Source organism: Ochotona princeps, chromosome 8, assembly GCF_030435755.1.
Source record: "Ochotona princeps isolate mOchPri1 chromosome 8, mOchPri1.hap1, whole genome shotgun sequence".
NCBI lineage: Eukaryota > Metazoa > Chordata > Mammalia > Lagomorpha > Ochotonidae > Ochotona > Ochotona princeps.
The window spans coordinates 66,553,333-66,569,806 of NC_080839.1; the positions used below are offsets into that span (position 1 = coordinate 66,553,333).

At 51.0% G+C, this 16,474-nt stretch overlaps 1 protein-coding gene across 1 annotated transcript in view; it reads right to left on the bottom strand.

Moving 5' to 3' along the window:
* Positions 1 to 9,374, bottom strand: part of KLHL29 (kelch like family member 29) — a 252,231-nt gene extending 242,857 nt beyond the window's left edge. The window contains exon 1 of the mRNA XM_058668207.1: positions 8,774 to 9,374. The gene's annotated coding sequence lies outside the window, so the exon portion shown is untranslated. The remainder of the gene's footprint in view (positions 1 to 8,773) is intronic.
* Between the last annotated feature and the right edge of the window lie 7,100 nt (positions 9,375 to 16,474).

The window sequence follows — 16,474 nt, forward strand, 5'->3', positions numbered from 1 at the left end:
CATTTCCAGGACACTACTGGACAGGAATACTCACTATCCACAGATTGCACAGGCTTCTACTCAGCACTCCAGCTCCTCTCCTATCATCTCATTTTATTCCATTGATTTCTGGGTATCCCCTATATGTGCTGGGACCAAGGTTAAAGGCAAAGGCATTTCGTGCCTTCAAGAAGATGTGATCGCCAAAGTGAATCAAAACGTAAACAACACTTGTGCCTGTAGCTAGGATCTCGGCACTGTTCTACCCACTTGGCAAGCAGGAACTCATTTAGTCTTCAAATATTCAATTCTCATCCATTCAGTTTAATGCACTCCAAGAAGCTTTGTGATCAAAAGAAAAGGAATCAGTTAGATGAAAGCCTTGAAGGTAACCTCAGGATCCAACTTTTGTTTTGCTTAATATGATGGCAGAAAATTTAAATACGAAGGTAAGGGTTGAGCATCCTTAGTCTACATATTGGAACCCCAAACACTCCAAAATCCAGAAATTTGGGAGCACCAGCATGATGCCACAGTAGAAAAATTCCATATCTGAGCTCCTATGATGGAGCCTAGTCAAAACACAGGTGCACCAAAAATACTGTATAAAATTACCTTCAGGCTATGCGTATGAGTTGTGCGTGAAACATAAATGAATCCTGTGTTATGTCTTGGGTCCCATCCCCAAGACACCTCATTATGTACATGTAAAGTATTTCAAAATCTGAAAAATGCTGGAATTTGGGTTCCTTCTGGCACAAGCATTTTAGACAAGGGAGACTCAGCCGCACTCAAAATCCTATCAGTGGGTCTGTTTCTCTGCATTCATTTTATGCCTTCAAAGAAAATTAGCTGGACCTCAACTTATTATATCAACTGTGATTAATCAGTGAGCCATGTGGCTAAACATGTGATTATTCTGTTATTCTAATAGGTAATTCGTATTCTATGTGAGTCAATTCACTGTCTGGCCTCCTCCGCAGGCCAGCAGTTGCTGGGTAGGCAGGTTTGTCCATCCCGCAAGTAACCTCCGGCACCCGTTGTTGGTTGATCTGCCACTGGGTGAATGTTCTGTGTCTCTAACTCATCCGCAGAATGGGAACGTGGCCGTTGTGCCTCAGGGTGAGCCCTAAACGAGATGCCATGGGGAAACATGTGTTCTTTCCACAGCGCCTTCACAGGAAATGGCAGTGGGATGTATACTCATTAGAAACTCCAGGAGCTGAGTATCTATCATTAAAGTTCCTGGGGAGGCTAACTTCCACTGCAGTTTTGATCCAAAAAGCAAAGGCTTAAAAGCTGGAAGATAAGGGGGGTGAGGAGGGAAAGAAGGTAAAAGAGAAAAGGTGAGATCATTCTTGTACAATCCAAGTTTTCCCATTCTCGTCACTTCTCGATGCTGCTAAGAACCAAAAGGAAAACAGGGATGTTTGGGCAGCTGTCTGGTTTCTAACTTGGCCTCAGCCTTGACCTCCCACAGAGACGCCGGGTCTTCTAGCAGGTCTCTCCCCTAACTGCCACCGTCCTCATCTGCTTTTAGGAGCATGAAAGTCAAGCATGCCTGTAGCCTGATCTCAGCTTAGGGTGGAAGCCAGTCCAGCAGAGAGGGAAGGGAGAGGCTAGACAGAGAGGCACACACAAGTGGCCTGGGCCAGTTTTCCCCAGAGCTTCCTGTGCAATGCCTTCATGACTGGCTTCATCAGAGCCCCCTTACCAGGCTTTACTCCCAGTGAGTCCCACTCAGCGGATGGCAGTGGCAAGAGTGAAAACAGCAAGCAAAGGCATTCCTGGCTGTGTGTGCCCAATGCGGCCTTATTCACACCCCTATCCATGTCCAGAGAGAAACTAATGTAAAAATTAAAAAACAGGACAAAGTTGGAAACATGGTGTTACTGCCCTTTTACAACTATAACTCATTTCTAGGCGTTTCATTTTTCTTTAAAACAATGCTTTTTATGAAACACCACAAATTAAAAACAGACCTACATGAGGATGATACCTCGCAAGGGAGCCTGTTGGGAACGACAGACTCTGTGTTGATTCTTAAAAGTGCCAGAGAGATTCAAGTCACTACTGGAGTGACATAGCTCTAGGAGCAAACTGGCCATAGCATCTCAAGTCATAAATTCTAGAAGATTACATTTAGATTAGTTAGCCCTCATCAATAAGCATGTTGACTAGATAAAGACCCAAATATACTCTCGAAAACTTCCACACAATGACAAACCCTGAACGTGATTGCACAGCCAGTGAGTGAAAACCTCAAAAGCAGGCTTTAATATCCCCCCACCCCAGGCACTTTTGAGGGTGAACATTTTTCTAGGCAAACAAAAAAAATTTTTAACTAAAGGATTATGTATCAGGCACTGTTCTGGGCACCAGCATATAATTATCAGCTGGTCCAGGTTTGACTCAAACCTTTCCATAATGTTTGTAACTCTTTGACAGGCTCCACCAGCTCAGAATGAAAAGAACACCATTTAAGCACCCCCAATTTATTTTTCCTTAGCGTTCCAGGAATCGGATAAGTGCTCACCCCAATGCTGTGATGACTGTTGGTCAAATCCAGTTAACACTGTTAGGCTCATATTCCTCCTAGAGGAATTATTTTCTATCAAATGTTAATTTACATAGACACTGCAGTGCCTAACACGTATCAGTTATATGAGTATGGTAGATGCACTGATACTCCAGAGAGTATCAATCCAGAGAGGCATGCGTGCATGCACACACACGAGCATGTACATACAGGAAAAGACATGAAGATTGGCAGCTCACGAGTCTGTGATCAAACCCACTTCAGCAGCATGGCTAGGCTTGTGGCCTTGGGCCAGTTGATTACTTTGGTGCCTCATCTTCATTTGGAAAGTGTGGATAATCCCTACCTCACAGCGTTGATATAAGGATTAGAGATAATGTATGTAAAGTACTAAAATGCAGTGGGCAGCCGGTACTGCAAGCTATTATTATTACATTATTGGGACTTGATAAAAGTTTTGGTGACTGAATAATAGGTAGATGAGCTGACCTCTACAATCTACATCAACTCTGAAATTATGATACAAAAAAAAAAACAAACCCAGAATTAAAAGTTCATACGTCAAACCTACTCAAGAGTATTTTTAACAGTTGGAATTGCAATGCAAATCTCTAATGACTTCCAGAACAAGTACTGAAATTGAGAGACACAGAATGCGTTACACACCCTGTGGGATGGCATGATGTGCCTGGCAGGCAGCAGAAGATGGCCCAAATGCTTAGGTTCTGACCACCCACATGATAGGTCTAGATGGGGTTCCAGACGCCTGGCTTCATCCGGACCCAGTTCTGGCTATTGTAGATATCTGGAGAATGAACCTGCAGATGAAAGCTGTCTATTTCTCAAATAGTAACAATAATAGAAAAATAACTATGACAAAACTGTAACGGGCAGGCAGCTGCTTTGAGATGCTGCTGCTGCCTTGTCCACCAGCACTGTCTCACTCATGCTCTGTGCCCTCACAACCACTCCCAGCAAGCTACAACGATCCCGTCTGCATGAACGCCAAGATGCAGTGAGTTTAAGGATCTTTCCAAGGTCACACAGCCAACAGGCATCAGAGACAGACCACGAAGCCCTTGTTTCCACCTCCTCTGCAATGGCGACTCTATCAGAAAAGCCCCTGCAGCCTGGCGTAACAGACCCGAAAATCATGCCAGCGAATGCACACACAGAACAGGAAAAGCCTTCCTTATCTGACAGCATGCTGTTTGCATGCTCCCCAAGTCCTGTCTGCAGCAGCGGCGCATTTGCTAGTGCTAAATGTGGCAGAATACAGCAATCCTGTGTGAGTGTAGTTATCCAACAGAGCTGAAAGCAAGCTCACCAAGACATGTCACACGTTCACGTTCATGGCGGTACTGTCTGCAACATCTAAGAGGTGGAAACAACCCACATAGATGCTCATCAAAGGATAAACGGATAAACAAAAATGTGACCTGTACAGGATGGAATATTACTCAGCCTTAAAACCTCGATTCCTGTCAACATATGATGAACTTGCAAGACACGAGAAGTACAATCAGTCACAAATAGACGAATACTACATGAGATTTCTACAGTAGTTAAATTCACAGAAACAGAAAGCAGAACCCAGGTTGCCAGGCTAGGCATGGGGGACACGGAGATTGGTATTTAATGGAAATAATTTCAGTAGCATTGGATGAAAAAGTTCTGGAGAGTTGATGCATGGCAATGAATAGCAACATTATTGGACTGCGCAGCCATACACAGTAAGATGCAGAATTATAGATATTTCTGAATTATAATTTTAAAAAGGACAAAATAAATCTTTGTGTACATGTGTATATGTATCATGTATATTCATAAAATGATCATTTAGAATTTTCAAAAGATTCAGAAAAGAAATGATGAACACAGACATGCGTGCGGGCCAATGCCAGCCTCTCCGTGTTGGGGAGCCACGCATCTTCAGGTTTCTGACCCATTGTCTGCTGCGGTGACACTGAGAGCCCTCAAGCTCCTTGAATTTCAGGCAGATGCGTTTTCCCTTGGGAGATAAGAATTCTGCCCCTTCTCATCCCAGAGTGGGACAGGCCCCCAGTCATGAAGTCTACTGCTCCAAGAACTCTGCGCCAAGTATTCAACTTGCCTCATCTTTATTGGCAGCCTCACCCGTCCTGTCTCCAAATGGTGTCCTTGAAGACAGAGAGCCCAGAGGAGCTCTTGGACCTGGGCTGGTGAAGAGGCAGCGTGTAGCTGCTCTGGTTAGAACGGCATGGTGTGTGGCTGCTCTGGTTAGAACGGCATGGTGTGTGGCTGCTCTGGTTAGAACGGTTTGCTCTCTGCCAAGGAGACCTGCCAACCGCACCTCTGATCTGAAACGCATGTGAAGAAGTCCAACACACTTTTCCTTCTGTATCAAAATGATCAAGAGCATTCCTACAGTAAAACGGACTTCAAACAGAAGTACTCTCTGGGGGTTATCTTTTTTAGCAAATTAGGAGATGATGCTAGATGGAATAACACACCGGTTGTATTCTGTACAAACTACAGCACTCTCCCAGTTTCTTATCGCTTGTGTTAGCATGTGTGTGACATGCAAAAAGGGACGTGGAAGGACCTAGGGATTTTATCTGTTCACAAGCAGAGTCTTGTTTCCCAATCCTCTCTGGGGGTAACCACCCTGGTTCACACTATCCACCACCCACAGGGACTGGATTTCTTATTCACAGTATTTCCTCCTCCTCCTCCCGCAAATAGGCTCTTAGTTGACTGATTATAGAATCACAAGGTTGGTTATAATTCCATTTCTCCATCTGACTTTGAACTTAAGTGTTCCAATTACTTTGCCCGATCCTAATAAGTCAGTAGCGTGCTAATGCCTGCCTTGATATTCCTGAAATATACAGGGTTGTGATTAGCATGGGATGGCATCATTAGAAAGCAAAGTTGAAAGCGGGCAGCAGAGTCATCTCTTGCATTTAAGAAAAGCTGCCTGTGCAGTAGATTCACAGTGCTGCTGTGGTCCTAGGGAGTGCTCTACAGTGTGAGGAAACATGTATCACATTTGGAAAATCCTCTGGTGTTCTGGAACCTTCTGTTGTAGCTGTGTCTAGAAGAGACTGATTCTAAGACAGGCTCACTTCAATGCACAGCCTCATGGTCTCTCCGAGCCTAGTACGCTGAAAACACAGAGTCCTTGGGAACACAGACAGGTTGGTGGAGAAAAGGAAGGGAGGAGGGGAGGAAAGGAAAGGAAGGAAAGGAGGGAAACACTTTAGTCAATTCCAGATTAAACTGGTATCTCTGGACCAACCACAAAGTGAGAAACCTTTGCATTGACCCTGTTCAAAGAAAATAATAATAATAACCTATGTACACAATTATCAAGCGAGATGTTAAAAAACATTCATTAACATCAGTGGTGTTGAGTCTATTAAAAAATTAAAGCCTTTCTATCCGTGTGTAGCTAGGAACAGTATAAACTTTTATAAACCAGCAAGAAAAAACATATACTTATAACTGGGGAGGATTTGTAGCTAAAACCATTGATAAATGGAAGGGGGGAAAACATGGCACAGTTGAAACTGATGCCAAAGATTTATAAGGTTGACTAAATAAACAAAAATGGAAGGGATCACCATGGAAATGCATGAATACTGAAACAGGCAAGATTTGAATAGACTAATGATATGCCTCAGTTCGACTGACAGGTGTTGATAACAACTGTGACACTGCATCCACACCACCATCCACACTTGAAACATGTTTGTTCCTAGAAAACAGGGGCTGGATTAAAAAATTCCTTCGGTAACTGCTTATAAGCAAAATACATTTTCCAGTCTTAAAGGGACTGACTCAATTCTCATCCACTTGGAAAACAAAACCAAAACGATTCCATCCATTTGCTTTCTGGAGACGAAGAGCTGCAGTTAGCAGAAGTCATTCTCTGGAGCTCTCCTACGTCTTTGTTCCAATAAACCCCTCACAAAACTGAATCTCGGCTTCACTTATCTCGCACTCTGAGTCCCTCAAGTATGACCACTACTCATTAGAAACATAATTAAAAAGACACAACACTAGCTCGCCATCCCCATCACATACAGATGAAAACCAATAACCCTTAATCTATTTGTTACCATGGCTACCATAGGATATTTTATTTCAGTAAAACTCTAGGTGTTTCAGTCAGATTGTTGCTTGTACATGAAAGTTGGAGACCCACCGTTTCACTGACTGCACCAGAAATGGAGACACTGCACAGAAGAAAGGGTCCTTCTTCATCGTGGACAAACACGGTGTGTAAGATGTTTGTGCAGAGAAGTTATTAAAATTGGTGAAATGCATCAGCCCATAACCTAATTTAAATGTCATTAAATCCATATAGGGTTTAAGGGCACATATGCTAGCAATTCCCTGGTTGAAGCAGGGTGATAAATCATGTGCACTCCAGGCAATATCTGGGACCGAGCCTACAGTCATTTGTGGCACCTATGTAAACACCCAGCCCCAGACCTAATCAGACACAGGTGGGCGGGTCACCCTTTGAAGTGGTCACCTGTGCATGACCAGACACGTTTCCTTTAAGTGTCCGAAGGAATAATCTATCAAAGTGTTCATCGTCCTCCACACGCTGCCACCCCCCCAAAAAAGAATTAAAGTTAGCTCCGCACTTCCCCCATCATCACAAAAAATTAGGAATGAGCTGGACTAATTAGATCCGCTGTCATTCACCCTAAAGTGAAACAATTCCTTCCATCCGCCCTCTCCAGACGGTAACGATAGGCAAGGGAAGGGAGTCGGGACTGACTAGACAGATGACTTTAAAGAGACCGGAACTGGGGTAAATACAGCGGTAACCAGGACAGGTCTGCTGCTGCCAGGGGAGACCAAATCCCAGCGCCGCGCGGCTGACGCGCGGCTGACGCGAGGCTGGAGCCTGCAGCAGGGGAGCCCGCACGTTCCCCGCGCCGGGCAAATGCAAGTTTCGCTGGGAGCGGCAGGCAGCTCTGCGTCCTTCCAGTCTGGTCCCTCCCGCGCCGAGGTCTTGCCTAATGCCACATAAATACCTGCGTCCGTGCTGTGCCCGGGGCGCGCGGCGGCGCACACACCGTGGGGAGGGAAGAGAACGCTCGCACCGCGGCAAGGACCGCGGCGGCCGCAGCTCCTCGCGCGTCAGCATCCCCAGAGACCCATCGCGTCCGCCGCTCGGTTCCACAGCCCAGGCGCGACCACTGGCTTCTCCGCAGGCGAACCCAGAACTCCTGCTTCGCCGCCACCCTCTCGACTGAGACCTCTGGCCGCGGGCGGGCAACGGATCCCCTCCTTCCTCGAGCGACTCAGGACACCACCTGTCCCCAGAGCGATCTCGGACCACCCCGGGGCCCTTGGCTCTTTTCTCAGGGCCCCAAATGAGCACGTCCTCGGTCGGGGCCCGGGCAGGACACTGCCTAGCACGGACACCCGCTGCGCGACCATAGATAACCCCTTGTGCTGCTGGTCGGCTCCAGGCCATCGGGACCGCGACGTGCGCCCGGGCCGGCCCGCGCCGGTGTGACCCCCTAACGACTCCCTCCCCAGCGTCTCCGGGTCCACACTATCCAACGCACTAACAAGCCCCATGCCTCCGCTTGGCCCCTTGGCCGTCCGGAGAGCTCACGGTGGCCCCTAAAGGTGTCAAGGGAAGTGGGGGGGGGGCACCACAAGGTCTATGCGGGTCCGTCCAGACTGATTTCACGCTCCGGTGTCTCCAAAGTTACTTGGGATTGAGTGGCGAGACCCCAATCCCTGGTCTGAGGACGCGAGGGGCGGGAGCCCCTGTCCGGATTCTTGCGGCATTAGAAGCGCGCACCTTCCCAAAGGGCAGAGCGCGCGGCCGCCCCAGGAGCAGCCCTACAGTGCCTCCTGGCCCCTAGCCTTGGTCCGGGCCCTGGGCCCCTCAGAGGGTGGTGGCTTGGAGAGGAGCGCGCGGACAGGGCCCAGCACTATGGCTTACCCCTGACGGGGGTCACACTCGCTTCCAGCCACCCGACCCCCGTGACAGTGGCCCGGGGCAGCCCCCGTGCATGCACACCCGGCGGCAGGAAGTTTTCCCCCCTTTTTCCCCTGAAGCAGCGCAGGCGCAGGGGCTCCTGCAGCCGTGCAAGTCCAGACGCGGGAGGCTCCTACCGCCGCCGCCGGCGGAGTCGGAGCCGAGCCCAGCGTTCCCGGTTCCCGGGCCCCGCTCCTAAGCCCGGCCCTGCCCCGCGCTGCCGCCAGCACCCTGGGGCCCCAGTCTGGCCCGGCTCTTACCTCTGGTCGCGCCGTTCCGGCCCCGGCCCGTCGCGCAGGGAGCCCGGGGTCGCAGGTGGGCGCAGGAGGGCTGATGGAGAGGACACGGCGCCGGCGGGCAGCGGTAGCTGGGGCCGCTCGGGTCCTGGCCGGGAAAAACGGATCCAGGTCCAGCTCCTCGCGTTCCTGCTCTCGGCTTTCTCCCCCCTCTCCTCCTCGGCCGCCGCCGCCTCCCGGCAGCCCAGGGAGGATGCCCGGAGAGGCAAGCCGGTTCTGCTGCCTGTTAGCCGGTGCGGCTATGCGCGGTGCGGCGCGGCTCTCATCGAGGCGGCGGCGGCGGCGGCGGCTCCGGCAGCATCGCCCCCGCCCTCTCCCGCAGCCGCGGCGGCCGCGGGGCTGGGGCTGGCTCCGGGCTCCGGGCTCCGGGCAGCGGGGGTGAGGGAGGAGGCGCTGCACTCAGGCACGGCGACCACCGGGGCTAGCGGGCGGCCGCTGCGGGGCCGGGGCCGGGGCTGGAGCTGCGGCTGGATCCGCGGTGGCGGGGACGGCGGCGCGGGGGCTGGCGCGGCCGCGGCGCGGGGACCATGCTCCCTTCTGGCTCGCTCCGCTCCGGGTACCGTCTGCTTTAGCTGCGAGGGAGGCGGGCTTCGGCGCGCAGCCAGGGGCGGGCGGAGCCAATCACGGGCGCCCGAGTGGGCGGGGGTGGAGGTGGGGGAGGCGGGGCGCCCCCGGCCCGGCTCCGCGCGCCGCACGGCGGGCCCGAGGGATCCCCTGCAGCCGTGCGTCGGGCCCGGGCCGGGGTGCCAGCGGGCGCCACCGACTCTCGCGCCGGTCGCCGCCCCCGACTCCTGCCGCGGCGCCCTGCTCGCCGGGCTCCGCGGCCGCGCCCGGCAGGCACACTGCGCGTGGCACCCGCCGCTCGGCCCCGGGCCTCCGGGCCCCGCCGGCCCTGGGTTGGGAGGGACCAGGGCTGGCACGGGAACTGGGACGAGCCCCCGAGTGCTCTCCACACCTGAGGAAACTGGCAGAAAAGTTTGAGAACGAAAAGTCCAATCGTCTTTCAGCTTGCGCCTTTCTCTCTGCCGCCGCGGCCGCGGAACCAGCCGAAATTGTGCACCCCTCGGGAGGGCCACGGGAGGCCCTGCGCCACCTGCCCTAGCCCTTCTCGAGTCCAGCTGACCCTCCGCGGTGCGCGCGAACTTCCCCTTCCACAGATACTGACGCCCCGCCCCCACCTGGCTCTTGGTCTCCCACTGTCTGCACCGACTTTCCTCAATCGCATTCCCTTTCGGTCCACAAGACCCTCACGTCCACACTCCTGGGAAAGGTTTGGCGCGGGTGAGGGGGAGAGGCCTGTTGGGATCCCAAACGGGGACCCCTGCAAGGTATTGATCTGGCTCTCCTCCAACCTCCCCCTCCCCGGCGTATTGTCTGTTCTCGCCTCTCCTTGCCTCTCCGTGCACGCCTCCCCCCCCACGCCCTCGCCCCGCGCTGGAAGGCTTCTGAACCTCCCCCTCCTTCCCATCCCACCTACCTCGTTTCCCCCACCCTTCTTGCCCCCAAGCAAAGCCGCTGAGGCTTGAGGCCTGGTGAGAAAATGGGGAGGGGTGTGGCGGGGAGGGGGGAGCCCTGGCCACTGGGGCTGATCTGGGAGGAGCCCTGCCTGGATGGAGGGAGAACTGACTCTCTGTTCCCTCTTGGGCTGTCTGCTCCAGGCCTCAGCTCTCCTTGGCTGTAATCTCGGTGCAAGGATTGTGTCTCCTTTAATATCTTGTAGGCAGCGGAGGACAGTGTCGGGGCTGATAAATAATAAATAATAATAATCTACTGAGGGTAGCAGCAGGACTGTCAGTGAACAAGAATGAGGACACCAGGGAAACGGCCGCTGGTGTTGGAGTAACTACATTTCCTGGAATGAAAAAAAAAATGGGACGAGGTTTTGTTGTGCGTAGCTTGTGTGTGGGGAGGGGAGGAGGGTAAAGTGGCGGGGGGGGGGCACAGCTAGGAAAAAGAAAACTGGTGTGTGGTTAAGGGAAGGGGAGCTTCCCTCCCCCATGCAGCTCCCCAAGCAGCGCCTGCAGGTGATGGATGGACCTGGGGTGAAGACCCAGTTCTGAAACTGGTGAATCGAAAGCCATGGAAGAGTCATGTAGATAGCAAAAAGGGAAAGCAGGGATTACTTGGGATTTCAAGGAGATAGACAGTATCTTCAGCAAGTCGATGCCAAGAGAAGAACAAAGCCACAGACAGGCGGACATCCTGGCTCCTCCACACTGGAGGAAGTCGTCCTCTAAGGTGAGCTGCCGGACCCACCAGGGAGGGTTGCCCACAGCAGCCCCGAAACATGGCCGGGCTTGGCAAAGACCAGGGCTGTTTCCCATCCAGCCATGTGAGGCAGTCACGGTGCCTCGCAGGTGGTTTTGAGGGGTTCTCTGGCCATGGCAGAGAGCACACACTCCAGGAATCCTTCCTGAACTGCATCTGGCATCCCCCCATGTGCCTGCTGGCATCATCAGGGAGAGTCAGTTCTGAGTCCTAACCCAGCGGAGGACCTCCTTGTGTCCCCCGCATACCCAGCTGCTGGTTCTAGGGTTTGGAAAAGCCTCCTCAGTGAGGAGGAGGACAAAAACTGTGAGTTGATTTCAGGCGGGCTTTTGGGCCCTCTCCCTCACCCACCCTCCTTTCAACCCCAGAACCTGAATGCAAATAAGGGCTAAGGAGTCAAGCCTTCTTCTGGGTGGGGGTTCTATACAGCCAGGAGCTGACTGGTGCAGACAGTTATTTCTTAAAGGCCAGCCAGGGTCCGCCAAGGAGCTCCACCCCTCTAGAGCCCTGGAGTCTGTGTCATCTGTCCCAGCAAACCCAGGGGCTCAGCAGCACTAGCAGGATATATGGTATGGCTCTGTCTGCATGGTACACGTGGAGCTGTTTGAGCAGCATTCCAGAAGCCAAATCTGCCTGTCCTGGGACCTGAGCCCACAGCTTCAATCCATGCCAATGGGTTACCAAAGAGGAACTCAGAGGGCCTTGGGAGGTGGGCTGGAGTCCTCATTCCCTGCCCAGGGCAGAGCCACGGAGGAAGCAAATCCATTAGACAAGGGCTTTGCTCTCACAGAAAGTCACGTATGCATGCTGTGGTCTGAGTAGGCTTCTCTCCTCGTTTGTATTTATGACAACACCCACAAAACCACCATTGACTCAGTGGCTGCTAAACGCCGATTGTTCTACCAGGAATTGAACCATGACATCTTGTTCATTGTCACAGTTACCCTTGGAAGTCTCAGTCCTTCAAACCGAGTTCCAGGGATAAGCATTTGGTGTAACTGTTTAAGATGCTGCTTGGATTGGGCCTGACATGATAGCTTAGTGGCTAAAATCCTCACCTTGCAAGCACCACGATCCCATATGGGCACCGGCTCATATCCTGGCTATTCCACTTCCCATCTAGCTCCCTGCTTGTGGCCTTGGAAAGCCGTAGAGGATGGCTCGAGGCCTTGGGACACTGTGCCTGTGTGAGAGACCCAGAAGAAGCTCCTGGCTCCTGATTTCAGGTCAGTTCAGCTTCAGCCGTTGCAGCCTCTTGGAGAGTGAACCAGAGGTTGGAGGATCTTTCTGTAACTCCTTTTGTGTATGTCTGCCTTTGCAATAAAATAATAAAATAAAATAAGAAGCTTTGAAAAAAATAAAAGGTGCTGCTTTGGTCGCCCCTTTCCCATATAGGGGTTTGGATCTCAGTTCCACTTTCAAATCCAGCTTCCTGTGACTGCGCACCCTGGGAGGCAGCAGTGATGGGTCACCTACTTGGGTCCCTGCCACCCTCATGGAAAACCAGATTGAGTTTCTAGATACTGGCTTCATCTTGACCCAGCTGTGACTCTTGTGGCCATTTGGAGAATGAGCCATTATCTTGGAGACTTCCTTGTCTGTTTCTGCCTATCAAATAGGTGAAATGAAAAGAACAGTAACAACAAAACAGAGTACCAGGGAGAGCAGGTGAGCACTGCAGCCCGGCAGGGCAGAGATGGAAGAGCTGGAACTTGAGCTGCGTTAGTTCCAAGACCTCTGCATTTGCTCCCACACTCAACAGCCGAATGCAATTTGTTTTGCCGTTCGCCCAGAACTCTCTCCCTTGGAGTAGAAGCAGTAGACGCTGATTTTGCCTTCACTGGCAGCCAGTCTTGGACCCAGAGCTGGAAATCAGTCTTAGAACACAGTGGCCCAGTGTAGCAGGGAGCAATCAGCCCTTTGATTACTGAACTCGGAAGAGGTCACTTGGAAGAGTGGAAGCCTCGTCAGAAAGTCTTGCAAGATGTGCCTGCTGAAGCAAGGCTGGGAGAAGCAGAGTGACCACCAGCCTCTGAGCTGGTTGGAGTTTTGTATTTGTTGTTTTGTTTCTCCACTGTTGGGCTTTATTAAAACCACCCCCTTTTGACATCAAAGACATTTACACACCCTACATAACATGGTGTCCTTCCAGTGGTTAATCAATCCCTAACCATTCATTTAGCACCTACTGCGTGTCCAGCCTTCTGACCCCGTGACTGTTGATTAAAGCAGGAAGGAGAAAGTCACAGCTACTGAAGTCTCTGTGGCTGCTCTGCTCTTGGCTGTGTCATGAAGGCATGAGCTGGTTATTTTTCAAAACTTTACTGAGAACCTGCTTTGCACTTGGCTCTGTGCTGGGGACTGTCAGCAAGATGGGGAAAGTTCAAGTAGGTGCAACACCTACCACTTGACCTTGCTTATTCCATCCAAAGGGGTCCAGGCAGCAAATGCAACACTTGGCTCTTACTTTTAAAAGAGGGCTAGGGCAGCTGCAGGCTGTTACCGATGAATGCAACCTAGCGCTTGGCTATGCAAAGAAGACAGGAATGTTGTGCACAGGACAGCACCCCGGGAGCCAGGCTGATGATAGTCCAGAATTCCTGGAGAAGACAGGTCTCCAGGAGGGAGCTGAAAAGTGAGGAGGTTGCTGTGGGAGCAGAGGAAGCTCAGAGCAGGCAGAGAAGGAAGTGGCCAACAGGTAGGCTAGCAAAGGGGCGCAGGGGGGTTGCAGGTAATAGGGCTACTGATTGAGGAATGACAGCTTCCAAAATAGAACTCACAGTTCTTCCAAGTGAAAGTGAAAGTATGTTTTTTTTCCTTTGACCAAATCAGTGAAATATTAGATTCTAGGAGTCAGAATGAAGCCCGTGGTGTCTTTTTTTGGCATTCTCAATGGCAGGATTTCAGCACCTTTTTTTAGTACCACTTATTTGCAGGTGGCAGGAGTGCTAATTAGACCGAGCTACTAACAATTTTCCTGGGTGGTCCTGACTCGCAAACTGACAGGAGACACTGCATGGGAGTTGATGGGCGTGGCTTCAGCCTTCGTGGTGGACAGCATGGTCCCTCATCTACCATGCCTGCAGAGATGGATTTTGCAAGCAGCCCTGTTCCCTGTTGGTAACCTCCATTCTGTTTTACTTCTCAGTGTTGAAGAAGAGGCCAGGAAAGTTTCCTTTAGGAATAAAAGTGGGAGCCATGATGCTTGGTAGGGTAGACTTGCAACAGGACTGTGGTTTGAATTCCGGAGTGGTTTTTTTTTTTTTTTTTCCTCCTCCTGCCTTTTGAAGCCTATTCACTGAGGATCAAATTCAGGGACTTTTGAGAGAAGATCGAACTCTGATAGTTTCTGGCACAGATCTGTCTTTGAGCTGTTTTTAGGAATAAAGAGGTCAAGTGCTGGCCTGTGCTCTGTCCGGCTATAGAACCCACTGGCACCATCGTCTTGCCTCTCTCCTTGGGTTCAGGGCTTGGGTCATGTTCTGAGACTGGTCACTTTGGAGCCCTGAATTGAATGGGAAGTAGGCTAGGGAGCACCCTCACGCCCTGGGTGAGTGACTGCCCAGAATGTCTCCAGAACAGGCCTCTGCACTGGCTCAGCGTCCTCTGCCCACACTCAGGCTGCCTGAGAATGTGTGACAGCCACCTGCAGTGGGCTGTGACAGAAGCTTGTAGCAAGGGAGAGGGGAAGGCAGTGTGTAGCCTAGGGCAATAAATTCATTTTCATAGCTATTTAAAGAGCAGGGCCAAAGCCATGGCTGTGTCTCAGGAGTTATTGTTTAATCCCCACGTCCCCCAGACAGAGGTGGCTCGCCATGTTCACAAGCAGGAAGGTACCTGTCCTCTAGGGAGCACATTTTATGTTCTCCCTGCAGATGGAGGTATTGGGAACCAAATTTCACACACTCCTGGGCTCAAGAAGAATCTTGGTTCCTCATATGAAGTTTCCAATGGCTTTGGTTTCTGGGTCCTTTGGGGTTGGCAGCCCTGATAGCCTCTTCATGCTAACCTCTGTGCAGTCCTTCTGAGAAGAGGGGTCCAGGAAGAACATTGCCTGGAGGGCTCTATCTCCAGGGAACTATGGGTGATACAATGACCCAGCTATCCGAAAGCAATATGGGCCCAACTGGGCCTATCCAGGGACTCAACAATGGTGCAGTGCCAATGAGAGAAGTCAACATCTGATCCAAATACACTCTGCTGTAAGGAAACATGATGATGATGTGAGAGAAGTTAGACTGAGTAGTAGGCAGTTAGGGTATTCTGGGTCCCCAAGTCATTTTTCTTCCCAAATATAAAAGGGAATTTCCCCTCCATGTTTTAGATTCACCAGAGCACCTCTCTTCCAAGGGACAAGGGTGCTATTAGCATATCAATTCCCCAGCTGAAGCATCTCCGGCCATTGTGTGGGAGGGCCTCAGGCTGCTCTCCTTATCATTGAAAAGAGGACTGGAGGAAGTGTAGTACTCCTATTCCCAAGGCCAGGAATGTCCAATGTCTGGCACCTCTCTGGTCTCTTGCCCCAAAGCCAAATACCAGGGGGACCAGGAAATTCCTTTGTCCTTGGAAAACCCCCTCTTTAAAGTAAACCTTTAAAAGGTGCCTGCACCACCATTAATACGGGCCTCTGTTTTTGCTTTTCCTCCTTCCACTATGGCAGGGGAATAGGGTCTTTTCTATCTCAGAGCCCCCTCCCTCACTAGGACGGGAGTCTCCTTTCTCAACTTCTCTAATAAATCTTACTTTAAAACTAAACTGTGTCCGCATGAAAATTCTTCTTTCCTGTGAGACAAGAATTGAGGTTGCTGCCGTATTCGGGGTCGAAAAACCCTACGACAATGAAACTTTGAAATTTTAAGACGGGGTGGGCAGTCTGGCTCCTCAGTTAAAATGCCACTTGGGATGCTGGTATCTCATTTTGCAGTGTCTGGCTTCCAGTTCTGGCTTTCTGCTAACCCACAGCCTGAAAACTAGTGGTGATGGCTTGGGCAGTTGAGTCCCTTCCAGCCTTGTGGAAGTCCTGGATTAAGTTCCAGCCTCCTGGCTTCGGCCCGGCCCAGCCCTCGCCCCTCCCCATTCACAGAGATGTCTGAAGAGTGACTCAGATGATGGATGATTTTTCTCTTTCAAGTAAAAGTAAGGAAAACATAAAACTTTAAAATAAAAGGATTTGCTAGCGTGTATCACAAAATGACTTTTATCCAGTGAAACTATTCCCTGATATAGTTTCATGTGTGATTGATTTAGCAGAAATTCCATTCACATATAACCAGTCAGAAAGGTGAATTTTTCTTGATTTGTTTAAGGTTTATCACCTGCCCACTTCCAACAGGCCTTAAGCAACTTACAGGTTAAAACCTGGAACAAAACAGAGCATATTATACCTGCTAACAATGA